Source organism: Ostrea edulis, chromosome 5, assembly GCF_947568905.1.
Source record: "Ostrea edulis chromosome 5, xbOstEdul1.1, whole genome shotgun sequence".
NCBI classification, from domain to species: domain Eukaryota; kingdom Metazoa; phylum Mollusca; class Bivalvia; order Ostreida; family Ostreidae; genus Ostrea; species Ostrea edulis.
This window is the reverse complement of record NC_079168.1, coordinates 62,064,317-62,079,126: the sequence shown is the minus strand read 5'-3', so window position 1 is coordinate 62,079,126 and position 14,810 is coordinate 62,064,317. Positions and strand designations below refer to the sequence as shown.

Genomic DNA, 14,810 nt, shown 5'->3' with positions numbered 1-14,810 from the left:
TGCATATGCCATATAAGGTAGTATTTACATCAATGGACAAGTATGGAGGCGAAAGCTATTTCATCGGTATTGAAAAGGTTTGAATTTAATATCAAGTTAAAAACCGAACAGCAGAGTGTAAATTCTTTCTGCAACAATATGATTTTCCTTTCTTTGTCGAAGTGGCTCGAGTAACTACATTTTCGCACTGATAGTCAATGTTTAGGTTTTTCATTAGATCCACCTAATGAGATCTCGCGATAACAAGCATGGTGGAGCAGACGAAGAATTTTGCATGCTGTACATGGTATTTAATGAAAAACACCTTTATTAGACATGCCCGAGCACAAAGTTGGTACTCCTTTTGGTGTAAACAACATTTGGGACTAATACACAGAGTTTATTATCGGTTATTCATAAAATTATTTTGCACCATTACGGAGATCCTATGGAATTGTAGCCCTATCCCGAAAATGTCAGAATTAAAAAAAAATTGGATAGGGCTACATTATTGCAGCTAGGTAACGTTATCCTTCCACATTATGCTCCATTTCATTTCTGCCAGCTTTCAGATTCCCATGTACCTCTAGTATGTCAGTAGGACCGGTCTTGCAGGCTGTCCAGCAGCCCTAAAATTCCTTAAAAATCCTTTTAAAAAAATTTAGTTTTGCTGAAATTCCTGAAAATATGTTGAAGTCAAGGGGAAATCCTAAAAAGGCCCTAATTTTCATGCCAATTACTTATATTTTTAGGTCACCTGAGTATTAATTCAGGTGACGTTATTGCAATTGGTTGTCGTCCATCGTGCATTAACAATTCAACATTTTTAACTTCTTCTTAATAACTACCACTCCAATTATTTTCAAATTTGGTATGAAGCATCATTGGGACAAGTGGGACATAAATTCTTAATTTCAGGACTCCTGCACCCCAAAAACTGCCCAAAATTGACCAATTTTCAAAAATCTGCTTCTCAACAACCACACACGTGTAAGAAAAAGTGAATGCATAGCGACGTAGAGCAGGAAGGCCTCTACCAAAATTGTAAATTTCATGATCCCCGGGGGTAGGGGTTCTGACCCAAGGGCAGGGCCAAACTTAGTATATATAGTGTTTATTTGTAAAACACTTAAATTACATCTTCTTTAGTGCTATTGATACTAAATTGAAAGTAAATAGATATTTAGAAAGAACAGGTAGTCCTTTACCAAAATAGTAAATTTGATGATCCCAGGGGTAGGGGTTTTGGTATCAGGGTGGGACCAAAATGGTCATGCAGTTATTGAATGTGTGAACAATAAACATTTTTAACTTCTTCTTGATAACTATCATTCCAATTCTTTTCAAAGGACCAGAGCCACAAAGTACTAAAATTGGCCCTTTCACCAAAATAAATGAGACTTTCACAGTTGATGCTCTAGGATTTATAGGTTATAGAACAATTTATTTTATAACTATATCTTTTCTAGTTTTCGTTTTACAGTCGTTTAAACTTTGTGTTGTTTTTCAACAGAAAAGCTATATAACGTCATGATGTTGATGTTATGAGAATCACAGTGTAATACACAAAAAATGGACGCATAGGTTTATATATATTTTTTGGGCTTATCCTGATTGTAAATCACAACTGTTAAAATACTAGGAACTTGTATATTTTCTATCACGATGTTTAAATTTGTGATATATTGGTCCCCCCCCCCCCCCCCCCCCCCTACATAACACTACAATTTTTCCCCCGCTGTATTGGACATAATTGAAAAATCGTGATCAAAAATTAAAATTCCTTGCAGTGAAAGGACCACAGCAAATAGTATTGTTTTACCATCTATCTCAAAGACGAGTTTATATTTTCAAGTTGCATATATCTATTTGTATCAACTTCCATTAAAATTGATATAATTGAGGATAAAAAAAGAGAGACAACTGTATAATTTTGGTTAAACTTGAGTAATTATAGTAACTAATTACAAAAATGGATTTTTAAAACTATTTTAAAAAAAAATAAAACACGGTGGACCTTTAAAATTGTCGGCACCTCTGAAGTCTTAATTTTCTGAGCGAGGTAGACATTTAAGTCCACGGAGATCTGACATCTGTGCCTCCTTTGTGCCACCGTGCACCTTCGTGTGATAAAAAAAATACTAAGCGAAATATTAGTGGGTGAAAATTAAAACGTATAAAACGGCGACTTGTATACATATCATTTAATGATATATATTATTGTAAATTTAAAATAGTAATTTAATTTTTAAAAATGTACCTTCACTGTCTATCTTTAAAGAATTATCATACTGATTTGATAACTTACTTAAATTGTTTACATGTTGGAGTTTGCTATTCGAAACAATTCATCTTAATTACCCTTAACTTAGGACGTCCGTTCTGTATTAACTTTCCACATTTATATGTTTGAAGCAGATATAGAGTGGACAGTGTCGCTAAATGGATTTTAATTATCTCTAAGTAGAAACCTCAACATGTTTGTAAATCAGGATTATTTCTTGTATATAGATATATCAAGATATTGATACATATCCGTATGCAGACTTCCCCGCAGACGTTCACACCTTTATCACCCCTACTAACATTATTGTTATTTAAATTTACACCACGTGGGTTTTTGACCCATTAAAAGGTTAGAGGTGAGGTCAAATTCCGCAGTGAAGGAAACCGGAAATAAATCTGCCAAAGCTATAGTCATTTTCTATATACTGTAATAGACATGTATCATCAATGCAAATTAGAAAATTCAATTAAGTACTGTCATACCGGCGATGATTGTGAAATAGTGAAAAGCTCAGGAAGTTAAAGTCATTTAAAGATTTAGATTGTAGTTTAACTGATATTTAGTCTTATTGTCGTGTCATGAGGGGGGAGGGTCTTTTCTTCTTTTGTTGGGGGGGGGGGGGGGCAACGGTAATAATTCCATTGTTTATAACATATGCAAATAAAGAAATTGGGGAGACTGCTTTCTTCCATTTTCATTTATAGTGGTATTTAGGGTAAAGACAGAACTGCAAACATATATGCATGTATTCATGGAGAATTTGTATAAAAAATTACCTTTGGTAGTAAGTTTTTAACAACCCCTCCCCCCTCCGAATTAAGAAATCATGAATTTTTTCGAACTTAAGAGAAAAGTTCCCCCTCCCCGATTTAGGATTTTGTAGAGTGGGCAAGTCACAGGACAAAACAAATTTTTTTTCTCTTGTCAAGGATTTTTAACAAATTAATTAAGTTATCTTCAGCATTGGTTACAAAAAGAGAGTATTTTGCATTGAAAATAGAATTCGTGAAGAAAATGTGCGATTCCTCCCTTATAGTATAATTGCAGCTCATATAACCTGCACAAAATAATATATCACATTATAAGTAATTTTTTAACTGTAAATCATCAACGTCGCAGAAAAAATGAAATTGATGTTATTGTTAGATTCTATTACTACACTTCTATAGCATGCTATTTTTAGATTTATAAGATATCTCATAAATTTTATAAGATATCTTATTAAACTTACAAGATATCTTCTAAAGTTTATGAAATATATTAATTGTATCCTTTATAATTGAATATCTGATAAAAGATGATAAAATATGTTATATATTTTATAAGTTATCTTCTAAAACATATATCTTATGTCTTTTAAGATATCTCAAACTTAATAAGATATTTTATAAGATATCTCAAAAACGAAATGTTATAAGACATCTTGTTAACTTTATAATGTATCATATGAATTTACTTTTATAAGATATAATATCGTAAAACATATAAGATATCTTGCATGTATATTATAATATATATCAAAGTTTGAGCTATATTTTTTTTTAAATTGTTTATGAGATATCTTATAAGATATGTAAGATAACTTATAAAGCTTGTGAGAAATCTTATAAAACATTTAAGATATTTTATGTTTTATAAGATATCTGTTAAACATGATATCAATTGATATACAAGATATCTTATAAAGCTTAGGAGATATCTTTCATAATTTATAATATATATCTTAAATATTTTATAAACTATATATTATATGAGATATATATCTTATAAGATTTATTAGATATCATTCCGGAAATAGAAGATACTTCATAAATTATATATGAAATCCTTAAAGGAATACCCGGTAGATACATTGTATAAATATGGCGTGCCATACACCTCACTTAGGAAGAAGCTAGATTAGCAGGATTTATACAATTATATGAATATATACATATTTTCTATATATCTTAAGAAATATCTGTGAAAAGCCTAACATGCATTTTCATAAATTTAAAACTTAACGTACTAATTTTACTCTTTATGCTAAAGCAATTCATCAGCAAACGTGAATTATTACTATGGCTGTGCTCTGCAATGCATTCAAGCAGGTAGTTATAGTTATACAGTATCAAAGTTGGTTAAGAAGTACTATGTACAAGTTACTACTCATAAATGAAAATTCAATGGTTGAAAATTTTCCACATTTATTGAAATATACATAGTTTTCTTATCTATATGTATTGATCAGAAAGTAAGACAAATGTACATCACTGTATCTGCAAAAGTTTTTTTTTTATGTCTTAAATATTAAAGAAATTAAACCTTTAGAGTGGAAAATTTTTACAATATGTCTATATATACATAAAATCAGATGCTGAAATTTTATAAAATTTAATTCAACATCAGTATACATGTATATACATACATTTCAAAGTTATATCAATTTCTTAAAAATTCTTGGAAGTTATTTCTATAACTTTAGTCTGTGACATGCACTTTAGAGCATCCCAGATTACAGGATTTGAAGGTAGATCCTTAATGTAAACTGATGAATTCATTTAGGAATGTGCACTGCACACCAGCTATTTCCTCAAAATGAATCTCTGAAAGAAAAAACAATTCACAATGATCAATATAAGCCATCTAAATTTTATTTTCCAGTATGAAATATGAATACTGATTGATTGTCTTAATTACTCCTTCTAGATATCTATTCTGTTTCAATTTAGTATCAATAGCATTAAAGACAAGAGGCCCATGGATCACATTGCTCACATGAGTTACCTTGGCCCATATTTAAAGATTGTTCTTGTATATTTGCATGTAAAGCTTTGATCCTTATTGTGGCCCCAACTTACCCCCGTAACCATGATTATTACAAAATTGAATCTGCACTATGTCAGGAAGCTTTCATGTGAATGTAAATTTCGTTGTCCCAATGGCTTCTTGAGAAAAAGATTTTCCCTATATATTTGTATGTTAAACTTTGATCCCCTATTGTGGCTACACCCTTCCCCTGGGGGGGGGGGGGCATAATTTTAACAAATTTACTTAACAAACTTAAATCTGCACTATGTCAGCAAGCTTTGACATAAATGTAAGACTTTCTGGCCCAGTGATTCTTTAAAAAAAAATCAAAAGATTTTCCTTATATATTTGTATGTGAAATTTTGATCCCCTATTGTGGCCCCATCCTACCCCCGGGAGCTATGGTTCTAACAAATTTGAATCTGCACTATGTCAGGGAGCTTTCATGTAAATATAAACTTTTGTCTTACTTTCTGGTCCATTGGTTCTTGAGAAGATGTTATATTTTCCCTATATATTTGTATGTAAAACTTTGATCCCCAATTGTTGCCCCATCCTACCCCCGGGGGCCATGATGTTATCAGACTTGAATCTGCACTATGTCAGGAAGCTTTCTTGTAAATTTGTGCTTTCCTGGCCCAGTGGTTCTTGAGAAGAAGATTTTTAAAAGATTTTCCCTATACCTTTGCATGTAAAACTTTGATCCCCTATTGTGGCCCCATCCTATCCCTAGGGGTCATGATTTTAATAAACCTGAATCTATACTATGCCAGGAAGCTTGCTTGTAAATTTCAGCTCTTCTGGCCCTGTGGTTCTTGAGAAGACTTTTAATGACCCCACCCTATTTTGTGATTATCTCCCCTGTGAAGGGTGGCAAGTTAGGCTGAAATTAACACTATGGTTCTGGAGAAGAAGTTGAAAAGGTTGTACAGATGTACTGATGACAGCAAAAAGTGATCAGAATTGCTCTTTCAAGCTTTCAGCTCATGTGAGCTAAATCGATTTGGAATTTTTCTTTGCTATGTGATTAATCTCTACCTACACTGCATATGCACTATGCCTATTTTACCAGAAAGAAAAATTTTAATTATAACTTTACATATATATTTTATGATTTTTTTTCAAAATAGATATTTAATATAATTAACATTTTATAGAAGAGAAACAAAAATACCATAATCACAATTTGAAACTAAAGATTGTTTATAAGGAAATACAAATGTCTCCCTGAGCTCCCCAAATTGGAAGTTCTCCAAATGAAACTGCCCCTTATTGTACTGTATGGTATTGAGGAGAAAGCATGAGCAGAAGCATATAAGCATTTATGAACTCTGATAAGCCATATTGAAGTGTTCACAAGTTATTTTATACCCTCCACCTCTAAGATTTTAAGAAAACAATTGGATCTTCCTATCCCTACAATATATGGGTACCTGTAAAGTGCGAAACGAAACGAAATCTACCGAAACGAAACCTACCAAAACGAAACGAAACAGATTGTATAACCGAACTCTTTTAATTATAATAATTAAAAATGGTATCTTAGGCCCCTGTGAAAGTTACAACATATAAATAAAATTCGCCCCCCCTTTGATGTAGGCTTTCGGCTTGACTGTTACAAAGTTTTAAAAGTTGGAAAGGGGGGTAAGCACAAAGTACATATCCGAAGTTGATTAAATGACATGTACAATTAGTTTCGGATCCATAAATTTCAGAACCGAGGGATCTGGGGAAACACACTATACGAGGGGTGGGATCGCCGACGTTGGATCCGCCTTTGGGCATAGATACATTGTTTGAAGAAGCTGGTGTCTGAGAAAATTGAAAGCAGGAAGAGCTCTCAACCTCTTATTTTATCTCTAACTGCTGAGGTGCGAGTATTTTCAATAATGGAAAAACTCTATACATTTGGGCAATCTCTACCCAGAGTTATCGTTGTAGGGTAGCGTAATACACCCTCTGGTGAGAGATTGACATTTGGGGTGTTGCTAAGACGGGGAATTGAAAACGGGACGGAAAACGGAATTTTTTTAATGCAATAATATTAGGAGGAGGTTGGCATTTTGTAAACTGAAAAGGCTTATGAACAAGGAAATTTTAAGCAGAAATCACAAAGAGAACGGGAGGACATATTCAGAATCCACCGTTTGATATACTACATACAAATACACAATATCCACATGTATACATTATATTTGTCTTTAGAACAAAAATACTGAAACATGTATTTATGCCCAAAAGCGGATCCAATGCCGACGACCCCATCCCTCGTTTAGTGTGTTTCCCCAGACCTCTGACCTGTGAGACTGTAACCTCCCGTTCTGAAATTTATGGATCCGAAGCTAATTGCACATGGTATTTATGTGCTTTGTGCTTACCCCCCCCCCCCCCCCTTCCAACTTTTAAAACTTTGTATCAGTCAAACCGAAAGCCTACATCAAAGGGGAGGCGAATTTTATTTATATGTGTAAACTTTAACAGGGGCCTGAGATACCATTTTTTATTATTATAATTAAAAGAGTTCGATTATACAATCTGTTTCATTTCGGTGGGTTTCGTTTCGTTTCGGTGGGTTTCGTTTCGGTAGATTTCGTTTCGTTTCGATTTCGTTTCGCACTTTACAGGTACCCACAATATATGCCAATCTGCAAATGGCATTGAAGTATTGTGAAAAGTTTAAGTCTATACTCTGATAATCCATATCAGAGGAGAAGCATTCACAAGCTATTTAAACATCTTCCACCCCTCTTAGATCCACTATGACTTTTAGGAAAATAATTGGATCCTCCCGTCCCAACAATATGCACATCTCCATATGGCATTGAAGCATTGTACAAAGTTTCAAGTCTAGCGGATAAGCCATATACGGTAGGAGGAGAAGCGTTCACAAGAATTTATGACAGACAGATGGACAGACAGAAAATACAAAAACATGTCTCGATCCCCCTGGAAGAGGGGAGACATAATAAACTAACTGTAACATCATGCTTCAAAATACTAACGATTTATACTAAGACACTGAATACTTACAATTTACACATGCAAGACACAGTACTATTTGATGGGCAGCAATTAAAACATGGCTTCTAAAAGGAAAAAAAATCATGCACTTATTTAGTATATGTAACAAAAAATGTAATAGTATGAAATTATACGATTTGTCAGTAATTAAGATTCAGTATTCCATGAAACAGTGTGTGTCATCTGCAAGTGTACTATATACTCAACCAAGACAGGCAAAGTGATAGCATAAGCAATAATGTATCTCTTCATGAAAATATTTCTAAGATCTGCTACATGTATAATTATTAGCTTAATTCTTATAATCTTAAATTTTTTGAGTTTTGAGGTAGAAATTGTGTTTGTGCCTTTGTATGCATGTACATAATTTGTAAATGTAGTTGTACTGCTAAGTAGATTTTACATAATAAAACACTGAACACATATACATGTACTTCATAAGTTCTGTTACATGTACATATACATGTACAATCATGCATAAAAAGATATTTAAATACTCGAACAATTTTTTAAGAGACATATTTATCTGCATGCAGTGTATAGCTTGGTTAAAAATTTAAGGACAGATAAAATGATCTCGCTTTGTAGACAGAATAATCTCCTTTAAAATCTTGAAAACATAATCATTACATTCAATTATAGGAAGATGTGATATACCTTGACAAATCTAGGATTCCTTTGAGGATCTCAAAATACATTTGTTCAAAGGGTGGTGAATCACTCAAAGTCCCCAAAAAGTACACTGAAAGCAGACACATGATGCACAAATATGTATTATGATTTGAAATTTAGGCTAAAAATATAAATTGCTGTGCAAGTCAAAATAATGACAAGAGAAAAAGAATCCCACTTCTCTATGATACACTTCCTTGTATTGAGATGTACCGAAGACGAGTCGAATATACCAGTCTAATTTTAATTCAGATTGGAACATATAATTCGTAACTTTTTTCTTTAACTGTAAACAATTAAGTTTTAATATTCTGATCACAATCTCCATTTAAACAAATTAATTATGTCTTATTGAACTTATTTTCACTTGTCAATGAAACTTTTAGATTTAGTTTGATTAAAATTTCTTATTATAGATAAAATTGAATTACAGATGTCAAGTCCCCCAAACAATGTTTCTTCAATGATCTCTTCAACAATATATGTTTATTTTAAAAACTAAGGGTAGTGTGTTTAATTTTGGGTCAGAAACACAATATTTATTTGATGCCTTAATTTATACTTTTAAATTTTCAAAACTCCATCAACATGCAATATAATAAATATTTTGATCAGTTACAATTGTATTTAATTCACAAATCTTTTTACAATTTACGGCAATTCAGTTAAATATATAGCACATACTAAAACATGTAAAATAATTAACATTGCAGTCAGCTTTTCATTAAAGGGAGCTTATAACTACAAAATTCTTTACTTTAGGTTAAATAATACTCAGTGCACACTATGATCCTAACTTGGCCAAACTTGAAAAAAAAATCCATGTAATATGATCATGTAAAATAATTTCTTCTCCTAAATTTCTAGAACAGCTTCTGGATGATCACAGCTCAATTTTGATTTCTGAGACTTATAACTGTTTAATTATGTTGCGAAATGTAATACTAAAAATGAAACAGCAAAGGTTTCTTACAGACAAAATATAGTTGATGTATATTAAAACAATAGTTAATTACAGTGTAGTGCAATGTAATCCTAATTGTGATTCAATTTTTTGATTTAAGATTTTAAATTTTTGTACAGATTGTCCTCTAACATACAGATACATGACTAATCTAAATATGAAAAAGATTATTGATATTATTACATGTGTGTTTCTGTAATTATAAGTTTGTAATTGGAATAAGTAAATCTAAATTAATTAAAAAGATCAGAAATGCATGTAGGTATTTCATTCATAAAAGGAGAATTGTTTTTTAGAAATGACTTATGAAAATATGTACTGCTTATAATGTATCAATAAAGGAAAAAGTTATGATGTATATCCATGTATATTGTCCCGTTACATTAATATATGTGTTAATGATTAATATATATCATAAATGCTTGCATAAATAAACATTAGTAATACATGTGTGTGGTTACAGAAACTCAGAGCTATAAACTGCCAATCTGTAAATGAGTATGAGACCTGCACCACTCAGTTATTTTAAATGTTTTCTACTATGATTTTATATAAATCAAAGACTGCGATATTTTGCTACATGCAAGGTGAAGATAACGAACAATGATCAATCTCATAACTCCTACAAGCAATACAAAATAGATAGTTGGGCAAACACGGACCCCTGGACACATATAAGAAGATTGATGCATGATCTGATAAAATTCTTTTAATTAATGCATTGTCCACTGGTGTCTGATATGCACATTTTTTACCAGATTTAATATACATGTTATAAATGACAATTACAACCCTGCATTAGATACAGGAAGGATCCTGTTAAATATAATGCACTGTCCCCTGATGTCCTTTGCAGTTTTGTGATCAACTTTTAAAATTATCACTGGTACATTATACACTTTGGCAATGGTTACTATATATATACATGTATACATCTAGTCATGTTCTAATTTCCATTTATTGTTGCTTTCCCTCCACTTAAAAACAATCCATAATTGGTCACCTTTGAGTGTACATACATGTAGTGTATGAAAAGGGTGCTATATAAATATGGTGTTATTATAATTAAATATCATATCATACAAGGAAAAGTTGGAATTTTTCATTTACATATGTACCAAATGATAATCATACAAATACATGTCATATACTTTTCATTCATTCTAATTTTCTTAGGTGTGCTGCATGCATCAATGAGTTTAATTATCAAAATCTTTACATATCAAAAAATTATGAATGGGTAGTATATACACCCCCTGGTCACCACAATAGATCCAATCAATAAAATTTACTTTCTTCATAAAATATATTCACTTTATCTATACTGCTAGATTAGGAAAATGATTATGTTTCCATCAAAGAAATATTAAGTTTAGAAGTTTTAAGATACTTGCAATGCATCTTTCTTTGCTTGTAAGATACATATATCTCAAACATGAAACAGACTATAATATTTTCTGCGTGGAAATGGTAAATTGTATGCAACATTTCAGTGTTTGATAAATTGAACACAATCCCTATGCAACATTAAAATTTAATAATGGCATTTGAAATAGAAAGATGTCCTCTCAATATATTTTTTCATGATAATCAAGACTTCTTTCAAAGTTGGCCTAGGTCCAAATCTAAGGACGATAACTCTTTCTTACCATTTCTTATTTAAGCTTTATTAGCTGATGGCATTAGGAAAATAATGCATTGATACGTAGATCTATATTTTGCAAAAACAAATAAAGCACAATATACCATAATTTCTAATTGATACTTACATTAACACTGGAATTCCTTAAAGCACATCCATATCCGGTAGAAAATTCACCGGGTCTCAGGTAGCTCGCGTTGGAGTCTCGGAGCAGCGAGATTATATTTCATTTGATAGTCTTTGATTTTACGCTCTACTTAACACCGATAAAGAATATGTTCCGAACACGTTAGTAGGGGTGTTTATGAAACGACCAAATTCTCGACACCCCGTACACAAACACCTGTACGTGTTAGTCGGTACATTGTTTCACAGCACGAGTTCACCAAATAAGAGACTTTCAGGATCATTTGACTTTGAAAATGAACAAACGAATATCACATGGTATAAATTGGCATTGATTTCAATTTGTTAAATAGCATGAATTATAGCAACTCAAAAAAATGTGGACCATAAAATGACAAGTAAAAGCATTGTTTTATTTGTGCGATTATTTTAAAAGATTGACATTTATATTAGTGCACCACATGTCTTTTAATGTATATTTTTTATTGTAATTAAGAATATTAGATGATTTAGATCCGCTGTCTACATGTTTACAGGTAGTGTAGAAATATCAAAAAGTATACAGTTGACAACGCGATTGAAATAAGACTGCGGACGATTTTTTGTTTATTCAGTGACTCATGAACTTTCCCGTCTTCTGAATGAAAGTTATAAAACATACTCTTTTTTTTTTTTTGGTCAGTTATAACACCCGAAAACGGGGGTAAAAATCATCTTCGGTTGCCATGGGTTTTGGGTCCATTCTGCTCTTCGTGGACTGAATACATTTTGCTATCGAAGATGGAAAAAAAATTTTAAAATACCTAGATTGTCAGCTTGCATAAACATGTATTACGGTGGGGGAAAAAAGTCTAGTAAATCCAATGAAGTTGTAGTAATATAAATTATATATTTATTTCATTTTTGACTGAGAGGGCGTTAGATAGCTAGGCACGTAACATCGGTTTAAAAAAGGGAGGGGGGGGGGGCAGTCCTAACTCGCGCCAGCCGAATAATTTAAAATGGAAAAAAGGGAAATGAAATATATCAGAATGAAGTGGAATGGTTAATTAATAAGAATAATATAATTGTACATTTAAGATTTGATTAAACTTCCCGTACCTGTATACAATTACTGGTGCTCTCTCTCTCTCTCTCTCTCTCTCTCTCTCTCTCTCTCTCTCATAGATTCAGTAATGTTGTATAGTGTGTATGAATAGAAGCAACTAAAATGCAAATCGTCAAATAATGTTGTCTATATATTTTTGTGTGTGAACTAATTGCATTTGAAACCGATATTTTAAAACATCCTTACAGTAGACTTGGATGGGTCCATGTGGCGATCTATCCACTGCACACTTAAAGAAATTGAATTTGGGAGGGGGATTGGGACAGTTTGAGTGGATGAAGACCAGCACCCACCACCGCCACCACACACATGTACACAATTTAAGGTTTTGAAGATTTGGCAATTTAAGCACAATTTCCTGTTGCTATTGTAGGCTGGATTATTAAATTAAGATATATTTATTGGCACAACACATGTCCAGTTTATCAATTGGCAAAACATATATAATATAGCATTCAGTCCATCTGTCATAATTTAATTTTACTTGTATCACGCAATTTGATTTGTTGAGCACGCTGAAAAAAATATTTGTTTATATTGTGTAAATGTAACTTGGCATGGGGACACACCTCCTTGACAACCAAGTCGACACTACTTTTCCTTTTCTAATTTTGCATTGGACAATGGAACACTGATACATTGATAGGCCCTCGAACTAGGCCATGAAATTGAAAATCAACCGAATTAAACATGCACAATAAATACTGTACTGTCTTACCCCCCCCCCCCCCCCCCCCCCCAAACAAAAAACAAAACGCAGTCTTTGTTTACAAGTAAAGTTACATAAAAATAGAAAATAAAAAACTCTTGACATGTACAACGATATCATATGTGAAATAAAAATTTAAAAAAACCGGTATATCGAGTATTTTCATATGGGGGTTACTTGATCCGCCTATCGAAGCATAAAATGCGTCATGAATGTCTTACAACAGATGACGTCATGTCTCATCGATAACATGTGGATCGCTATCTATGAATTGCTTACATAATTTAGTGTTTCGGATTTAACTGGCGGCAATGCTGCATGCTATGGTAAGTCATATTGTAGTTTAAATCTGTTATTTTGAATTCCCTTTTGCCTGACCAGGCCATGCTAATATTCAGCCCGAAACTTGGATGTACTGTAAATCAAAGAAGGATTTGCTCCCAATGTACATAAAGTTAGGTTAAATAAAACAGTTATTTCGAATGTTGACAGTCTAAAGCTGCGTAGTAACAATTTTGTAAAATAAATAAAGCAAAAATTATTCGATATGATATCAGTACCATACAAGAATACTTGCGTGAAGCCTGAATATTTTCCGATATCCCAAAGTAAAAGAAGACGCTGCGCCATGTTCATTTCAGTCACTAGGCCTAACAGTTTCAATAACTGTCGTTTCGTTAAATGATAATGTTTATGATAATAATGTAAAACTACCAAAAATGAAGATGTATTGTGAACGACCTTAAAAGATGAAAACAACTAGGTATTGAAAATGAACATCTATAGTAAAAGGGCAAAACAAGCTGCAACCGAAAACTATTATTAGGTGAGGGAATTCCCCTTACTTTAAAAATAAACACCAAACTAAAATGACCTATGTACATATACATGCCACGAAATAAAAAACGTAGTTTCCTTCTCCATAAGATACTTAAACCAGCCATATTTTCTGTAAAATTCAAGTTTACCACCACCAGCGCATTATAACCGTAATATTTTTCAGCAATCCGGAATATCGTTTTTTGAAAAATAAAAATAGTGCTCCTAGCTCGCCCTAAAATATTTTTGCATTTATGGTCAATTGAAAAGGTGTATATTATAAAAATACTTTAAATATTTTGGGCGAGATGAAACCAGTATGGCAAAACCTTTACAAAATAACCAGTTTTTGGTGAAAAATGACAAAAATACGGTACCATATCCGGTTCTAGCATGTATACAGCTTTAGTTGTGCTCCTATTTTTAAAATCTAACATGTTTTTTTAAACCCCGGATTCTGATACATATTTATAACACCAATACTCGCATTCAACATTTACTTTCATTTTTATATATTTTAAGGGCCATATTTTGGGGTTTGTGAATCAGGTTCTTTGGTATGACACATATTTTGAACAAGGGAGACATAAATTGTAAATTTCAGGATTCCTGCACCCCTGGGGCCTTATAAGGGCAAGGCAAAAACATTCCAAAATTGACCAATTTTCAAAAATCTTCTCAAGAACCTCACAC

General features: G+C 32.4%; 1 protein-coding gene and 1 long non-coding RNA gene across 8 annotated transcripts in view; one reads left to right on the top strand and one right to left on the bottom strand.

Moving 5' to 3' along the window:
* LOC125648853 (phosphofurin acidic cluster sorting protein 2-like) overlaps positions 1-14,810 on the top strand; it is a 328,050-nt gene that overhangs the window by 289,697 nt on the left and 23,543 nt on the right. The gene's annotated exons all lie outside the window — the stretch shown is intronic.
* On the bottom strand, positions 4,624-14,641 carry LOC125648876 (uncharacterized). Its single transcript, XR_007360475.2, has 4 exons — positions 11,483-14,641; positions 8,735-8,819; positions 8,087-8,142; positions 4,624-4,851 (listed from the first exon to the last, which is right to left on the bottom strand). It is a non-coding gene; the product is annotated as an uncharacterized LOC125648876 (long non-coding RNA).